Here is an 18647-nt window from a genome sequence, read left to right as displayed (position 1 = left end):
TCCGGAATTTTCCTTTCTGGGTCCATGTTTTGAAGACTCTGCGCTCAGCTTGTGATACTATCTCTAAGGTTATAACAATATTGGGAAAGGAACCTGGCTGGTATAAAAGGGATGGGCCTTTGAAGTTATGCCCATACCTGGTTTTAGACTGATTTTACTTCTTCATTTGCCATGAAGTGAGCACAGAACCTCCCACTTTTGCAACCATGACTTTTCCACCATCAGGGCTTGATACTTCTAAAACCACTAGACGAAATTAGCAATTTAAGTTGATTTTGTTGATTTATCTGGTCCCAGTGAAACCAAACAGCTAATATAAAAAAAAAAGAATAAAAAGAATAGGTGCAGAACAGGGCTCAGACCATCCGCTACCTGGCCCAGCAAAGCCCCAGAGATAAAGGCCAGGTGAGAAGGTGATCTGAGTAGCCAGGGGGCAGAGAGATCTTGCCAAGTGCCCATGGAAAGCGCACCCCTGCCCTGCCTGATACAGGGACCATAAACCCAGCATTGGGACCTCTGTTCCCACCCAGCGACTTTGAGACAGAGAACAGGGCTCAGACCATCAACCACCTGGACCAGCAGAGATCCAAGGACACAGGCCAAGTACAAGGGAAAGGCAAGAACATATCACTGACAACAAGATGGCAAGAGGAAAGTGAAAGAGCATATCCCAGGGAAACCATGACAACCTGGCAACACTAGAACCCAGCTCTCCCATCACAGCAAACAGTGGAATGCAAAGCACTCCAGAAAAAGAAGACTCAGACATGAAATCCTGCCTCAAGATGATGATGGAGATCCTTAAACAAGTACAAGAGTAAAAGAATAAAGAATTAGAAGCTTTTAAAGAAGAAACAAGAAAAACACTCAAAGAACTCAAAGAACATGAGGAAAACAGAACCAAAGAGATGAAGGAATGGAAGAAGGAATTTAAAACAGAAATGGACACAATAAAGAAAACATTAAAGAGACAACCCAAGAAGTAAAATTCCTAAAAAAGAAATCAGAAGTCACAGATGCAAGCATTTCCAATAGACTACAAGAGATGGAAGAGAGAATCTCAGGAGGCGAAGACAACATTGTAAACATAGACAAAACAGTCAGAGAAGATGCAAAAACCAAAAAGCTCCTAACCTAAAATGTCCAGAAAATTCAGGACACAATGAGGACCAAACCTAAGAATAATAGGAATAGAAGAGGGAGAAGATTATCAACTAAGAGGCACAGTAAATATCTTCAACAAAATTGTAGAAGAAAACTTTCCTACCCTTAAGAATGTGATGACCACAAGTATAAAAGAAGCCTTCAGAACTCCAAATAGGTTGGACCAGAAAAGAAATTCCTCCCGACACATAATAGTCAAAACACCATGTGCCTAAAGCAAAGAAAGAATACTAAAAACAGTAAGGGAAAAAGGTCAGGTAACATATAACGACAGACCAATCAGAATCACATCCGTTTTCTCAACAGAGACTATGAAAGCAAGAAGAGCCTGGACAGACATCATGCAGACCCTAAGAGAGCACAAGTGCCAGCCCAAGCTGCTATAACCAGCAAAACTATCAATCACCAAAGATGGAGAGATAAAGATATTTCAAAACAAATATAATTTTCACAATATCTGACCACAAATCAGCACTACAACGAATTGCAGGTGGAAAACACAATACAATGAGGGGAACTACATCCTAGTAAAAAAAAGAAAATTCCTAAGCAAGAAATCCAAAAGAAGAAAGAGACACAGACACAACTCAACCTACAAAAGCAATAATAGCAGGAAACAGAAACCACTATTCCTTGATATTTATTAACATAAATTGTCTCAACTCCCCCATAAAGAGACATAGGCTATCAGACTGGATACATAAACAAAATCCCGCATTTTGCTGCATACAGGAAACTCATCTCAGAGACAAAGACAGATACTATCTCAGAGTAAAATGTTGGGAAAAAAAAAAAAAAACTTCCAAGCAAACAGTCCCAAGAAGCAAGCTGGAGTGGCTATTCTAATATCAAATAAAGTAAATTTCCAACCAAAAGTTATCAAAAAAGATAAAGAAGGACACTTTTTACTCATTACAGGGGAAATCTGTCAGGAGGAACTCTCAATCCTTAACATATATGCTCCAAATAAAAAAGCACCTACATTCATAAAAGAAACCCTACTAAAGCTCAAAAAATACACTTCCACCCACACAATAATAGTGGGAGACTTTAATACCCCACTCTCACCAATGGACGGATCATGGAAACAGAAACTGAACAAGGACACTGCAAAACTAGCAGAGACTTTGAACCAACTAGAATTAATAGATATATACAGAACATATCATCTTAAAGTAAAAGAATACACCTTCTTCTCAGCACCCCATGGCACCTTCTCGAAAATTGACCACATAATTGGACACAGAATGAGCCTCAATCAATATAAGAAGATTGAAATACTCCCATGCATCCTCCCAGACCACCATGGTCTAAGTATAGTGTTTAACAACAACAAAGACAACAAAAAGCCCACATACACATGGATACTAAACAATGCTCTGTTAAACGATAGCAGGGTCAAAGAAGAAATAAAGAAAGAAATTAAGGATTTTCTAGAATTCAATGAAAATGAAAACACAACATACCTAAACCTATGGGATGCAATGAAAGCAGTACTGAGAGGAAAACTCATAGCTCTGAGAGCTTCCAAAAAGAAACTAGAGAGAGCATACATCACCAACTTGAAAGAACAGCTGAAAGCTTTAGAACAAAAGGAAGCAGATATACCCAAAGATGTAAACGGCAAGAAATAATCAAACTTAGGGAAGAAATAGACCAAATAGAAACACAAAGAACCACTGAAAGAATCATCAAAACCAAGAGCTGGTTCTTTGAGAAAATTAACAAGAATGATAAACCCTTAGCCAGACTAACTAGAGGGGAATGAGAGGATATCCAAATTAACAAAATCAGAAAGGAAAGTGGAGACATAACAACTGAAGCTGAAGAAATTCAAGAAATCATCAGATCCTACTACAAAAGCCTATACTGCACAAAGTTGGAAGATTTAAAGGAAATGGATGAATTCCTAGACAGATACAAGATCCTAAAGTTAAACCGGGACCAGGTAAACCATCTAAATAACCCCATAACACCTAAAGAAATAGAAGAATTCATCAAAACCTCCCAACCAAAAATATCCCAAGTCTAGAGGAGTTCAGCACAGAATTTTATCAGATATTTATTGCTGACATAATACAAATAGTCTCCAAAGTATGCCACAAGAAAGAATTAGATGGAATACTTCCTAACTCATTTCTTGAGGCTACAATAACTCTTGTTCCTAAACCACACAAAGACCCTACAAGGAAAGAGAACTTCAGACCAATTTCACTTATGAACATTGATGCAAAAATGCTCAACAAAATCCTTGCAAACCGAATCCAAGAACACATCAAATAGGACTTAATGAGATTGCAAAGCTTCTGTCAGGCTAAGGACATTGTCAAGAAAATAAAACGGCAGTCAACATAATGAGAAAAACTATTTACTAAATCCACATCAGATAGAGGCCTAATATCCAAGGTATACAAAGAACTCAAAAAGCTAGACACCAGAGAATCAAACAACCGTATTAATAAATGGGGTACAGAGCTAAATAAAACATTCTCAATTGAGAAATATGGAGTGGGTATGAAACATATAAGGAAGTGCTCTACATCCTTAGCTATCAGGGAAATGCAAATCAAAACAACCCTGAGATTCCACCTCACACCAGTCAGATTGCCCAAGATCCAAAACTCAGATGACAGCAGATGCTGACGAGTTTGTGGAGAAAGAGGAACACTTCTCCACTGTTGGTGGGGTTGTAAACTGATACAACCACTCTGGAAATCAGTCTGGGGATTCCTCAGAATATTGGACATACTAGTACCTGAAGATCCAGCTATTCCACTTCTGGGCATATACCCAAGAGTCACTCCAATATACAACAAAGATACATGCACCTCAATGTTCATTGTAGCTCTATTTATAATAGCCAGAAGATGGAAATAACCCAGATGTCCTTCAGTAGATGAATGGATACAAAAATTGTGGTACATTTTCACAATGGAGTACTACTCAGTTATCAGAAACAATGATTTAACCTAATTCTTAAGGAAATGTATGCATCTAAAGAATATCATCCTGAGTGAGATAACCCAGTCACTAAAGAACAGACATAATATGCAGTCACTGATTTATAGTGGGAGAGTCCCAGACTCTTGGACTGTCCCAGAAACAACTCACAGACTGTTTGAAGTTCAAGAAAAAATAAAAACAGACATTAGGCTCAATCCTTACACACTAAGAAAATGTTGACTAATTCTGGGTTACATCCTGTTTTGCATGTACTTTTTGCTTATTGTAACTAGTAAGACCTTAATGCAGAGTATCAAATCTTAAAAAAGTGCTTAAATTTGTACATTTTTCTTAGTTTTTTTTAAAAATAAAGTTCTTCAATTAAAAAAAAAGAATAAAAAGAATAAAAAATCTCTAACATCAACCTACAATGTTTGATTCTACCAACATGTAAATTCCAATAGACAAGCTGTCAGGCAGCTGTATAAAGCCAGAGGACCAGCTGCTACCTCAGTGGCCATTAGGGCAGGCTCATCTAATCCGTGTGAATTTGTTTTTGTTTTATTTCAATTCTGTTTAAGTGATCTTCATCATGACAGATGTAGAAATAAATCACTATTTTTTAAAAAAGTACTATTTAAATCATTAACAGGAATCTATCTGGTTCATCAGGCACTGTGACATGGATATTATTCAGCTATAAATTACACTCGATGGGGTAGTAGTTGCCTTTATAATGTATATGAATTGCTTCTTTTGGAAATTGCAGCATCTGAAACACTGCCACACATTCTTTTCTAATGTTGAGAAAACATGAAAGAGTTGGGGAATAAACATGTGAGTTCTGTAGATGAGTCTGGGGTTAGTGTAAACATATTTTGAGGAGAAGCTATTTCGATTTAACAAACCAGATTATAGAGAGTGAACATGAGGAAATGATGCTCAAAGAACAGCTAGAAGAAAACCTTATAGTATAGTGGATTTGTGCTGGGTTCTGAGAACAGATTAGGGAAGAGCTAAACCAGGAAATGGGAGATAGAAACTACCCATTGAGTTTTTATTCTAAATCCCATTTTCCTGTTTTTCCTTTTTGTTATAGAGAAAGGGTTTCATCATGTAGCTTGGGCATTCTGGAACTCACTTTGCAGACCTTCACTGGCCTTGGAACTCACAAAGAGCATCCTGCTTCTGCCTCCTCAGTGCTGGGATTAAAGGCATGTGCTACCACTGCTTGGACTCAATGCTATTTCCAATAGTTTCAGTTAGGGAAAAGGAATCAAAAAGTTTATCACATAATCAAATAAAATGGCTGGCTATATCAACAGGTGGAAAGATAGTATCACATTCTACCTTATGTCTTTTTTTAAAGACAGCATATTTAAATTTTTGCATTTACATATCTTATAATATTTAGTCTTGGCTTAGGGAGCAGACATGTAACAAATCAAAACAGTGCTTTGATATATTTTCTAGTGTGTGCATGAGTATGTGCAGATTCATGTGTGTTGTGTGTGTGTGCGTGTGTGTGTGTGTATGTGTGTGTGTGTGTGTATGTGTGTGTGTGTGTGTGTGTGTGTGTGCATGTATGTGTGTGTATTTGTGTGTCAAGGCCAGGGGTATATGTTGGATATTTTTCCTTAGGAGTCATTCATCCATTTTACGTATTTTATACCTGAGACTTCTCAATTAGGCTCTGAACCCTGGAATACTTTTGTTTCCACTGACCAGTAAGCCTAAGAAGTCTGCATGTCTCTGTCCTTTCAGTTCTAGGAATCCAAATGTGTCCTGACACTCAGTTTTTTACCCATGTTCTCATACTTGGGCGGCAAGTGATTTCAAAATGATCTGTCTTGCCAGATTGCTTTGGTATGTTTGATGAACTTAAATACAGTCATAAAAAATGATAAAAATCTTAAATAATACTGTCCACATTGAAAAGGTTTTCTTATTTTAAAAATAACTATTTTAGCTCTATTTAATACAAGTGTTTTTATGGAACTCTATCCACATAGAGGTTTTCCTCTTCTAATCTCATAAAAATGTACAGTTCATTGTCCTGAGTGTGTTCATGACATTATGCACTTATTCACCAGTGTCTCATTTCAAACACTTTCTTTTTGTAAATTAAACAAAATATATTTTATTCCAATTTCTATGAAATATAGATTATTATAATAAATTTAGTTTGTTATTCTCAGGTTTAGACCATATATACATGTGGCACAGAAGATAGGGCTTAGAGCATAGAAATATTTATGTAAAAATCCATTGCCTCCTATATATACAGGTTATTTTTTTCCTCTCTTACAACATTATTTTTAAAAAGGAGGAATACAAATACAGATTTTTAAAGGCATTTTGGCATAACACTATATGAATACTTTTTGTCAGTACTTAATTCTTTCAGAGGTTTGATAGTATGCATTGACATCCCACTAGTTACCATAAGCATAATGTACATGTAGGACAGAAAGTAACATAGAAACAGTTTTCTTGGTGAGTATAGATTAAGCATAATGATCTTTGAATATCAAAAATTGCCACAAGGCTATATTATTAGCTTTTGGATTATTAGTAATATAAGGTCCAGGTGTACCACACTCTGAGAGGGTGCTATACATTTATTTTTTCCTAAGAAGGACTGAGGCTTTCATTTTTTGGCCTTTGTTTTTCTTGTTTTTCATATGGCTTGTGAGTTGTTTCTGGCATTTTCAGAGCTTTCTGGGGAAATATTTTCATTGTATGAAAAAAGTAACTACTGACACTCACCAGTTACTATTTTTTGTCGATAGATTTTTAGACACTATATTGAGATAATCTACACCAAAATATATATGCTTGATGCCATCAAATCACAAATTTTATGCAATAAAGAATTATTAAGCAATACCAAAATAATATACATAATTAAAATTTTGCTGTGTAACTTGTCTAATGACTATAAGACACCAGAAAACATTTTAAGGACTCAATAATAAGGAGAGAACTATCCTCTTTTAGGAAACGAAAAGGCACTCCATGAGATGACAAAAGTCCAACTCCCTGCATTAAATTTCTGATAGACTTCAATAGACATGTCTTCAAAGAAGGTATGCAGATGATGCATGAGATGTTAGTCATCAGGGACCTATGGAAAATCATGGCGAACTGTCACTTCCTACCAGCAGAGCATATGAAGAAACAATAGCAAGTTTTTGCACTGAAGCCAAGCAGAGCACCCTTGCATCAGTTGTGGTAACAGAAGGGCAGAGACAATGTGTCAAAACATTTGACATTATTCTCAAAACATTAGAATTTAATTACTCTATGATTCATGATTCCACTCCTAGATGTGCACTCAACATCAGTTTTAAAATAGCTATTGAAACAGGTACGTATGTGTGCCTAATTTTAGTAGTAATATTTGCTATAATTAGAGGCTCAGACAGTCCGAATGTCTTACAAAGGATGAATGAACAAATAATGTCTTACCAAAGTTATGTAAGTACTCATCCATATAAGGAAATAAAATGGTTAATGTGATCAGCCACAAATACACTGTGCTAAATGAAAGAAGACAGAGATAAAAGAGTGACATTTTGATTAATTCTATTTATATGAAATATCCAAAGTATTTATATATACATAATCTAAAGACAAGTCAGTGCATTATAGTGGGAATGGGGAGAGGGTTACTATGAGCAGTTAGTTAATGGAAAAGGAGTTTTTGCAGAGGTGAAGACGTTTTGGAACTAGAACTAAATGGTGTTGGCATGATATATTTTTTTATGTTTAATTTTTTTTAAACTTTATTTTACAAAAGAAGATAAAAGGGAAAAAATTAAACATTTTTGCATAAATGTATACAAATACATTTTTGAAAGTGCTTGGCTTTACTTTTTTTTTTTTTTTTCTTTTTAAGGTTTGATCCTGTGCATTAAGGTCTTACTAGTTACAATGAGTAAAAAGTACATGTAAAACAGGATGTAACCCAGAATTAGTCAACATTTTCTTGGTGTGTAAAGATTGAGCATAATGTCTTTTTTTTGTTTGTTTGTTTGTTTTGTTTTCTTTTTTTCTTGAACTTCAAACAGTCTGTGAGCTGTTTCTGGGGCAGTCTGAGCCTCTGGGCTTAGCATCCCACTATCAGTGGCTGCATATTATGTTTGTTCTTTTGTGACTGGGTTATCTCACTCAGGATGATATTCTCTAAATGCAGCCATTTTCTTAAGAATTAGGTTAAGTCATTGTTTCTGATAGCTAAGTAGTACTCCATTGTGTAAATGTACCACAATTTTTGTATCCATTCATCTACTGAATGACATCTGGGTTCTTTCCAGTTTCTGGCTATTATAAATAGAGCTGCAATGAACATTTTGGTGCATGTACCTTTGTTGTATGTTGGAGTGTCTCTGGGGTATATGCCCAGAAGTGGAATAGCTGGATCTTCAGGTAGTACTATGTCCAATTTTCTGAAGAATCGCCAGACTGATTTCCAGAGTGGTCATATCAGTTTACAACCCCACCAACAGTGGAGAAGTGTTCCTTTTTCTCCACAACCTCGCCAGCATCTGCTGTCATCTGAGTTTTGGATCTTAGCCAATCTGACTGGTGTGAAGTGGAATCTCAGGGTTGTTTTGATTTGCATTTCCCTGATAGATAAGGATGTTGAGCACTTCCTTAGATGTTTCTCAGCCATTCTATATTCCTCAATTGAGAACGGTTTGTTTAGCTCTGTACCCCATTTTTCATAGGGTTGTTTGATTCTCTGGTGTCTAGCTTTTTGAGTTCTTTGTATACCTTGGATATTAGGCCTCTATCAGATGTGGGGTTTGTAAACATCTTTTCCCAATCTGTGGGCTGCCATTTTGTTTTCTTGACTGTTTTTAGCCTTACAGAAACTTTGCAATCTCATTAAGTCCCATTTGTCGATATTTGACCTTAGAGCAGGAGCCATTGTTGTTCTGTTCAGGAAATTTTCTCTTTTGCCTGTGTTTTCTAAGGTTTTCCCTACTTTCTCTTCTAATAATTTCAGTGTGCCTAGTTTAATGTGAAGATGTTTGATCCACTGGCACTTGAACTTTGTACAAGGAGATAAGAAAGGTTCTATTTTCATTCTTCTGCATGCGTAGTGCTAGTTGGACTTACACCATTTGTTGAAGAGGCTGTCCTTTTTCATTGAATTTTTAAACCTCCTTTGTCAAAAATCAGGTGACCATATATGTGAGGGCCCAGTTCTGGATATTCTATTTTATTCCATTGATCCACATGCCTATCTCTGTACCAGTACCAAGCAGTTTTTCTCACAATTGCCTTATAATATTGCTTGAGGTCAGGGATAATGATTCCCATATATGTTTTCTTGTTGGTGAGGATGGATTTCCCTGTTCTAAGTGTTTTGTTATTCCAGATGAAACAGCACATTTTCCTTTCCAACACTATAAAGAATTGGGTTAGAATTTTGGTGAAGTTTGCACTGAATCTGTAGATTGCTTTTGGTGAGATGGCCATTTTTACAATGTTGATCCTTCCAGTTCTTGAGCATGGGAGATCTTTCCATTTTCTGAGATCTTCCTCAATTTCTGTCTTTAGAGATTTGAAGTTCTTATCATAGAAGTCTTTTACTTGCTTAGTTAGAGTCACACCAAGGTATTTCCTATTATTTGTGACTATTGTGAAGGGTATCTTTTCCTTAATTTTTTCCCCCACATGTTAATCCTTTGAGTAGAGGAAGGATACTGATTTCTTTGAGTTAATTTTATATCCAGCCACTTTGCTGAACTTGTTTATCAGCTGTAGAAGTTCTCTTTTATAATTTTTCGGGTCACTTACATACATTACCATGTGTCTGTTGATGGATTTCTGTATATTAAACTTTCCCTGCATCCCAGGAATGAGGCCTACTTGATCATGGTGAATGATCATTTTGATGCCTTCTTGGATTGTGTTTGCAAGGATTTTGTTGAGTATTTTTGCATTATGTTCATAAGTGAGATTGGTCTGTAGTTCTCTTTCCTTGTAGAATCTTTGCGTGCTTTAGGAACGAGGGTTATTGTGGCCTCGAAAATGTGTTATGTAGTGTTCCATCTGATTTTATTTTGTGGAATATTTTGGATAGTATTGGTATTAGGTCATCAATAAATGTGTGATAATATTCTGAATTGAACCCATCTTAACCTATGCTTTTTTGTTTGGGCATCTTTTGATGACTGCTTCTATTTCTTTAGGTATTATGGGATTATTTAGATGGTTTACCTGATCCTGATTTAACTTTTGTATCTGGTATCTCTCTAGGAATTCATCCATTTCCTCCAGATGTTACAGCTTTTTTGAGTATAGGCTTTTGTAGTAGGATCTGATGATTTCTTGAATTCCCTCAGTTTTATTTATTATGTCTCTACTTTCATTTGTGATTTTGTTAATTTCGATACTCCCTTTTCCCTCTATTTAGTCTTGTTAAGGGTTTATCAATCTTGTTTATTTTCTTAAAGAACCAGCTCTTGGTTTTGTTGATTCCTTCAATTTTTTTTCTTTCTATTTTGTCAATTTCTGCTCTGAGTTTTATTATTTCTTGCCATCTACTCCTTTTGGGTGTATCTGCTTTGTTTTGTTCTAGAACATTGTTTTTTAATAGAGCATTGTTTAGTTTTCATGTGTATATGGGGTTTTTGTCTTTGTTGTTATTAAAGACCAGCCTTAGACCATAGTGATTTGATAGGATGCATTGGCATATTTCAATCTTCTTATATCTATTGAGGCTTGTTTTATGACTGATTATATGGTCAATTTTGGAGAAGGAGTCGTAAGGTCCTGAGAAGAAGGTGTATTCTTTTGTTTTAGGATGATATGTTCTGTTTATGTCTATTAATTTCAATTGGTTCATAACCTTTGCTGGTGTTACTGTGTCCTTGTTCAGTTTCTGTTTCCATGATCTGTCCATTGATGAGATTGAGGTGTTAAGGTTTCCCACTAATATTGTGTGGGGTGCAATGTATTTTTTTAGCTTTAGTAGGGTTTCTTTTATGAGTATGGTTGCTCTCCTGTTTGGAGCATATATGTTAAAGATTGAGTGTTCCTCCTGACAAATTTTGCATGTAATGAGTAAAAAGTGTCCATCCTTATCTTTTTTTATAACTATTGGTTGAAAATCTACTTTATTTGATATTCTAATGGCCACTCCATCTTGCTCTTGGGGATGTTTGCTTGGAAGGTTTTTTCCCAACCTTTTGCTCTGAGATAGTGTCTGTCTTTGTCTCAGAGATGAGTTTCCTGTATGCAGCAAAATGCTGGATTCTGTTTATGTATCCAGTCTGATAGCCCATGTCATTCTATTGGGGGAATTGAGTCCATTTATGTTAACAGATATTAAGGAATAGCGGATGCTGTTTTCTGCTATTTTTTGCTTTTAGAGGTAGAATTGTGCCTGTGTGTCTTTCTTCTTTTGGTTTTCTTGCTCAGATATTTTCTTCTTTTTACTAGGAAGTAGTTTCCCTCCTTGTTTGGGTTTTTTACCTATAATTCATTGTCGTGCTGGGTTTGTGGTCAGATATTGTGTAAATTTTCTTTTGTCCTGGAATATCTTGGTCTCTCCATTTATTGTGATTGAGAGTTTTGCTGGGTATAGCAGCTTGGGCTGACACTTGTGTTCTCTTAGTGTCTGCATGATGTATGTCCTAGATCTTCTAGCTTTCATAGTCTCTGTTGAGAAGTCAGGTGTAATTTTGATTGGTCTGCCTTTATATGTTACCTGACCTTTTTCCCTTACTGCTTTTAGTACTCTTTCTTTGCTCTGGGAACTTGGTGTTTTGATTATTATGTGTTGATAGGAATTTCTTTTCTGGTCCACTCTATTTGGATTTTTGTAGGCTTCTTTTATGCTCATGGTCATCACATTCGTAAGGGTAGGGAAGTTTTCTTCTACAATTTTGTTTAAGATATATACTGTGCCTCTTAGTTGATATTCTTCACCCTCTTATATTGTTATCATCCTTAGGTTTGGTCTCCTCATTGTGTCCTGGATCTCCTGAATTATTTTGCTTAGGAGCTTTTAGGATTTTGCATCTTCTCTGAGTTTTTTTGTCTATGTTTCAATATTGTCTTAGGCCCCTGATATTCTCTCTTCCATCTCTCATAGTCTGTTGGAGATGCTTGCATCTGTGACTCCTGATTTCTTTTTTAGTTTTTTTTTTTTTTTTTTTTTTTTTTTTTTTTTTTTTTTTTTTTTTTTTTTTACCTCCAGGGTTGTCTCTTTTAGTGTTTTCTTTATTGTTTCCATTTCCATTTTAAATTCCTTCTTCTATTCCTTCATCCCTTTGGTTCTGTTTTTCTCTAGTTCTTTGATTTCTTTGAGTGCTCTTCTTCTTTCTTCTTTAAAACTTCTATTTCTTTTTGCTTTTACTCCTGTTCTTGTTTAAGGATCTTTATCATCATCTTGAGGTATGGTTTTGGGTCTGCTTCTTCTTTTTCTGGAGTTTTTGGCATTCTGCTGTTAGCTGTGAAGGAAGAGCTGGGTTCTATTGTTGCCTGGTTGTCTTGGTTTCCATTGGGTAAGTTCTTTCGCTTTCCTCTTGCCATCTTGTTGTCTGTGATTGGTTCCTGTCTCTCTCATGTACCTTGGCTGTGTCTCTGGATCTCAGCTGTTCCAGGTGGCAGATGGCCTGAGCATTTGGTCCGCACGCACATGCCCTCCAGGTGGAAACCAAGTCCCTAGATCGAATTTCTGTTCCCCTGGACCAATTGGTGTGGGGGTGTGTGCTTTCTGCTTGCTCGGCCCAAATCTCTCTGTGCCCTGTTTGCTTGCAGTACAGTCTCACCAGGCCTTCATCCCTGGATCTCTGATGTTCCTGGTGGTCTATGAAAATTATTAAATGTAAAAATAAATTCATAATAATTGTTTAATATTTGAAATAATATGAACATTTAATGTTTTGTATGGGATTGCTACATTTTACTGTACTCTCACATTGATGATTTGGCCGTGACAAAGCGGAGTTTTATCTGCCCCTTTTCATTCAAGAGCAACTCTTATGAACACAAAACTAAACCAAACCAAACTTTTGGGGACAGGGAGCAACCAGGCAGAGATGCCCCCTAAGAGACTATGGTAGAATTGTATAGATACAGGGGAACATGCTTGCAGCTAACCATCCATCTGAACTTGGGGATCCCAATGAGGATTTTAAAGAAAGGACTTAAGGATCTGTAAGTGGTTGCAAACTCATGGTAAGATATCAACATTATCAACCAACCAAACCCTCCAAAACTCCCATGGATTAAAACACCAACCTCTGTGTGCACTTTGAGAGACCCATTGATCCAGTTGTTATGTAGCTGAATATAGCAATGTCTGGCATCAATGTGAGAAGAGGCTTTTGTTTCAAAGAGGGCACATTGTCCCAATGCTGGGAAATGACAAGGCAATGGGGTGGAGAGGCAGACCAGAAGGGAGTGCACCTTTGTGAAGGCAACTGGAGAGGGGGGAATGAGAGCAGAACAGAGTAAAGGCATAATATCTCAAATGTAAATACAGAGTATCTAATAAAAAAAAATAAACAGAACAAAAACTTTCTTGAAAATTAGCAGTTACAGTTCATTTTTGTGGTCTCATCTTGATGGCTCTCATTCTATTTCTATTTCTGTTCATACTTAGGTTGTAGGACATGTAAGGTAACAGAATGGAATGAACATAAGAATGTCGGCTTCCAAGATCCAGAGACAGCAGACAGAGGTTATGAGTAACAGAAAACTAAGGGAAATGGTAATCATAAATTTTGACTGCTATTCTAATATGTCAGTATTAGACCTTCAAACACTGGGCATCTTTTTATTTATTACTAGCAATTTCAATTGTTAGTAACTTTTATGGCAATCCACTTCTGCAATAAAGCATGTTTTCAAAATGTCAGGATGCTCATTGCTGATGAGTCTGCAATACAATGGCCCTTCTAGCTCATTTGTACATTGAGTTATGAAATTCTACAGGCTCAGCACTTTTATCTTGAAAGCCTGTGGACAAATGTACATTAAAACTCATTTTTCTGGATGTTAAAAAGTCAAGATCATGTATAGCCATTGGCCTTCTTTGAAGGATGATACGATGAACAGTATATTAATTCTGTAGCAAACTGTGCATATATTTCAAGCTAGAGCAAATACAATTTATACTGAGAACCAGAAAAATAAAAGCAAATTAGCTTTACCCTTCCAAGAACTGGCTAGTGGCTAGATCCTTTATTAATTTCTCATTTTTGTACATTATCAACTTCATAGACTGCCAGCCTCATACAAAAACAAGCTGAGAGCATGATATTGTCAAATAAATAAAGCATCAGTGTTTTATTTAAAAACAAAAATGTTAAACATTTACTTTTCTTAAAAGCTATGATTTATATTTCTTTCCTCATTAAGTTGTTAATATGTCTAATTACAAAGAAAACTCTTTATTAATAGCACCCAAATTGGAGATATCTATCCTCTTCCTCAGTCCATCTGCAATTCACCCACTGGAGATTTTAGATCAGGAGGAAATTTTTTTCTAACACCACTTGCCTTGCTACTCAGTGGTACTGAATGTTTGTTAAAATACATGTTTTCATAGATACCACATTTTTATGGCATAGGACTCAGATAAATCAAGCTGGGTATTCCAAAACGTTTCTTCCTATAATTCACATCCCATAGTACCAGAAAGAGCATGTAAGCTGCCAAGGGGTGGAAAAGATCAATAATCCTGTCTAACTATCATGCCTAAGGAGTACAACACTGACCTGCATGGCAGGATATCCTTAAAGGAATAATAGGGGCACTTACATCTTTGTAGTAGACAACAGCTGGTGAAAACATGCCTGGTTCTAAAAATCTAGCCAGATTCCCAGGGCTAGTGAGGTCATGGCTCTCATAGATAAGTGTAGTGATCTACCACTAACAAAGAAGGCTCTCTTCATAGCGTATGAGAACATTATATTACCACAACTGTGTGTAAAGTGTACTCAGAGGGTACGCTGGTTCCAGTTTGATATGTAGGAGGGGATTTCCTTATCTGTCATCATTGAGAGTGGAGCCCCTGGGTCCTGTGCTGGCTGGATGACCTAGAATAACGAAATTCTAGGCTGGTGAGGCAGAACTGGGTGGGCAGGTCTGGGTACATGCTCATAGAAGTAGTGGGAGGGAGAAAAGTATAGGAGACTTGTGGAGGCAGAACTGGGAAAGGGGATAACATTTAAAATGTAAACAAAATAACCAATAAAAACAGATATATATCATGTATACCATATGCACATTTAGGAAAAATAGACTAGCATGTCTAAAACCTATCTGTCTGTCTGTTTGTCTATGTATCTATCTATATATCTATCTATGTATCTATCTATGTATCTATGTATCTATCTATGTATCTATATATCTATCTATCCATGTATGTATGTATATATTCATCCATCCATCCATTCATCCATTCATCCATCCATCCATCCATCCATCCATCCATCCATCCATCCATCTATCTTTCTATCTATCCATCTATCCATACATCTATCATCTATCTGTCTATCTATCTATCTATCTATCTATCTATCATCTATCTATCTTTCTATCATCTACCTATCAATATATTGATCAATCCACCTCTCTGTCTTCTATGTGATAATAATATAGAAAAAGAGACTATCAATTTGAGAGGAAAGCACAATGGCATGGGAAGAACTAAAAAGATTACCTGGCGAACAGTTAGAAGAAACAAAGAGAGGGGAGGGTAATGTAACTAAGTTCTAACTAAAATATATTAAATAGTTAAAACTTAACTTGTTCATCTGAAGGTGTATTTTTTAATTAATTTTGTCTATTGTTTCTTACATATTAAGTTACAAGAGTTCAGGTCTGCTCTTAACATTCAATGAACTTGTTTAGTCAATTTTTATTATTAAGTGAGAAAATATTTTAGAGACCAAGTTAATATGGCCTTGTGTACTTCATAATAATTTTGGGAAGTATTTGCCACATGTGACTAGGGGTTAAATATAGATGTGTCTATGTTGTATCCTTCCACAAGAAAATATAAAGTTTAGTTATTTTTAAGCTATGACATATAAAAGTTGATATCTTAAAATTAAAGTAGATATGTTAAGTTATGGAGGTTTATTATGAAGATACGCTAAATATATAAGACATAAAAAGGGATTTTGGTGACTGAAGAAATAGTTGTAATATAATACTGTGTCTAGTCAAAATATAATATTTATGCAAACAGAACCTAATGAAATCTTTACAAATGAAAACACCAGAAACAAAATTGAAACAATTTTGGTTGATTTTTTAAAAATTTGTTTTCAATCTTTTCTACTTCCTTTTTTTCTAAACTCATTATGAGTAGAAATTCACAGCCTTGTGAAGATGAAAACATTGTCCATCTCCTTTTAGTTGCCATGATTTGGGATGTGATGCAATGAGGGCAAATGTGGAAATATATTTAAACATTTAAGAAGCCTACAGAATCAGATATATGGTGAGGAATAAAAAACATCAATGATTAAAACTCAAACATCCATTTAGTGTTGTACAAATACATACGGTACACTGACTGGTTGTCGTTAGATACACGGGAATAAGGAAGGGGTTGTTTTGGGGAATGTTAAACTTCAAGCACAGATCATGTCAGATGGAGTGATGGAGCACAGGACTAAAGCTACCATTGGTCTTACTTTCATAATTCCAGCTACTTAGAGGAGCCAATCAATTAGAAAGCATAAATTCCCATTATTTTTCTTTTATTTACTTGAAAGCAAATGATTTTGGCATAAGGGAAGCACTTGTTTAGAAGAAAAGCTATATTTACATCAGATAAATAACTTAGTTTGTCAACAGGCTTCTTCCAAAACAGACTTTAAGTAGAAAAATTCTCAAGCGATTTATGCTTTGAGGTGAGCAGCGTTGTCTGGTTTTTATTCTCTGTAGTAATTCTATTAAAAGAGCACAATTTATTGCCCATCTGTCTTTGCAGATTTTTATCAACATCGAAACCTTTTAAACTGAGAGTGGGATTAAATAAACCCCATTTACCAACGTGGTAAAATATAATAGACACCTACCCCATTAAATGGCCAAGTGAATCAATATGTCCACTCGGCAGCAATTTCTAACAGATAAGGTGAAACTCTTCTGTTCTATTTGATAGATGAGAAAACTTACAGGGAAGCATTTACAGCAGATTCACTGTGTACCTTGAAGGAGTGTTTATTATTCCTAACTTACCTCCTCATGTCAGCAGATCTGTGGCTTGAAAACAGAGACCACTTATACTTGTGCTGTGTGTGGCTGTAGACTCTGCTCTGAGACAAGTTAGAGATGTGCCTCTAGACTGCTATTTGATGTTACCATGGGAGAGATTTCAGCTCATTTAAAATATTTGTATTGTGTCAGAGGTTTTTAAATCTAAGTACGTCTATAATGTTATGACAATTTTAAGCATACATATATAAACCTGATCTCTCTCACACTCCACGCCCAGGAACTCCCTCTCCACATCTGTCTACACTCATCTCTTTTTACAAATCCTCATACATAAGATTTTTTTGTCATTGGCGTTTGCTTGTTTTGGTTTTTGGAACCACTGAGTTCAACAAAGACTGACTGTATGTGTTTAGAATTAAACACTAGCGCCTGATGGGCTCTTCAGTGGTGACACAACTGAAGACATTCAATTTCTTATTCTAGAATTAATCTGTAAACTTTATAGTAGCAAGAAGAAAAGCAGGATCCTGTGGACCCACCATCCATCCCCAACTGAATCCAGAGAGTCTTGTGTAGGCTTAGTTCAGGTAAACCAAGTTCCTGTGATTCTAAAGGGTATGTTGTGTCACATGGGATTTTGCTACTCATCCTATCACTGGGCTTTAAAATTGTTTCTTTTGTCTCTTTTGGAAGTTCCCTGTGACTTAGAGGTGGACACTTATATGTCCTTAATTGTGAAAGAAGTCCTGTTGGAAATCAAACCCTAATGTGAGTATCTACACAAAACCTAGTAGTAGAGAATGAGAAATAGCTTAAGAAATAGCAACATTTCTGTTTTAAGTCTGATACTGCTTCATACCTATTAATTTAATAGTTGCCAACCCAATGGGAAGATCATTATGTTTGCAATTGCTAGAAAGAATTTCTGGCAATTTGGCATAACTTATTATTTTTTTGATAATTGGACAAATATTTTTGAGGCAGATGTTATGAATTTGCACATGGTCCCTTCAATATTCATCAGGATTTCAGAAAACAATTTCCATTTTATTCCAATATATTTGCTGTTATAAATAATGGTTTGCACTTTTGTCTATTTTAATTTTAAGTTGCTTTTATTACAATATTTTGGATTTTTTTAGAGTTTGAAAAATCAAAGAAATGGATACTTTAAATACAAATGTTTATGTTATCCTACAAAAGCAATATAATAGGGGCTAGGGCGATGACTCATCAGTTAGGAGAACTTCTGACTCCTCCAGAGGATATGGGTTCAATTACAGCATCTACATGGTATACAACTGTCTGTAATTTCAGTGCTAAGGAACCCACTGTTC

The sequence above is a fragment of the Micromys minutus genome (genome assembly GCF_963924665.1).
Source record: "Micromys minutus genome assembly, chromosome: 18".
NCBI lineage: Eukaryota > Metazoa > Chordata > Mammalia > Rodentia > Muridae > Micromys > Micromys minutus.
The sequence above is the reverse complement of the archived record's forward strand: the minus strand, read 5'-3'. Positions refer to the sequence as shown.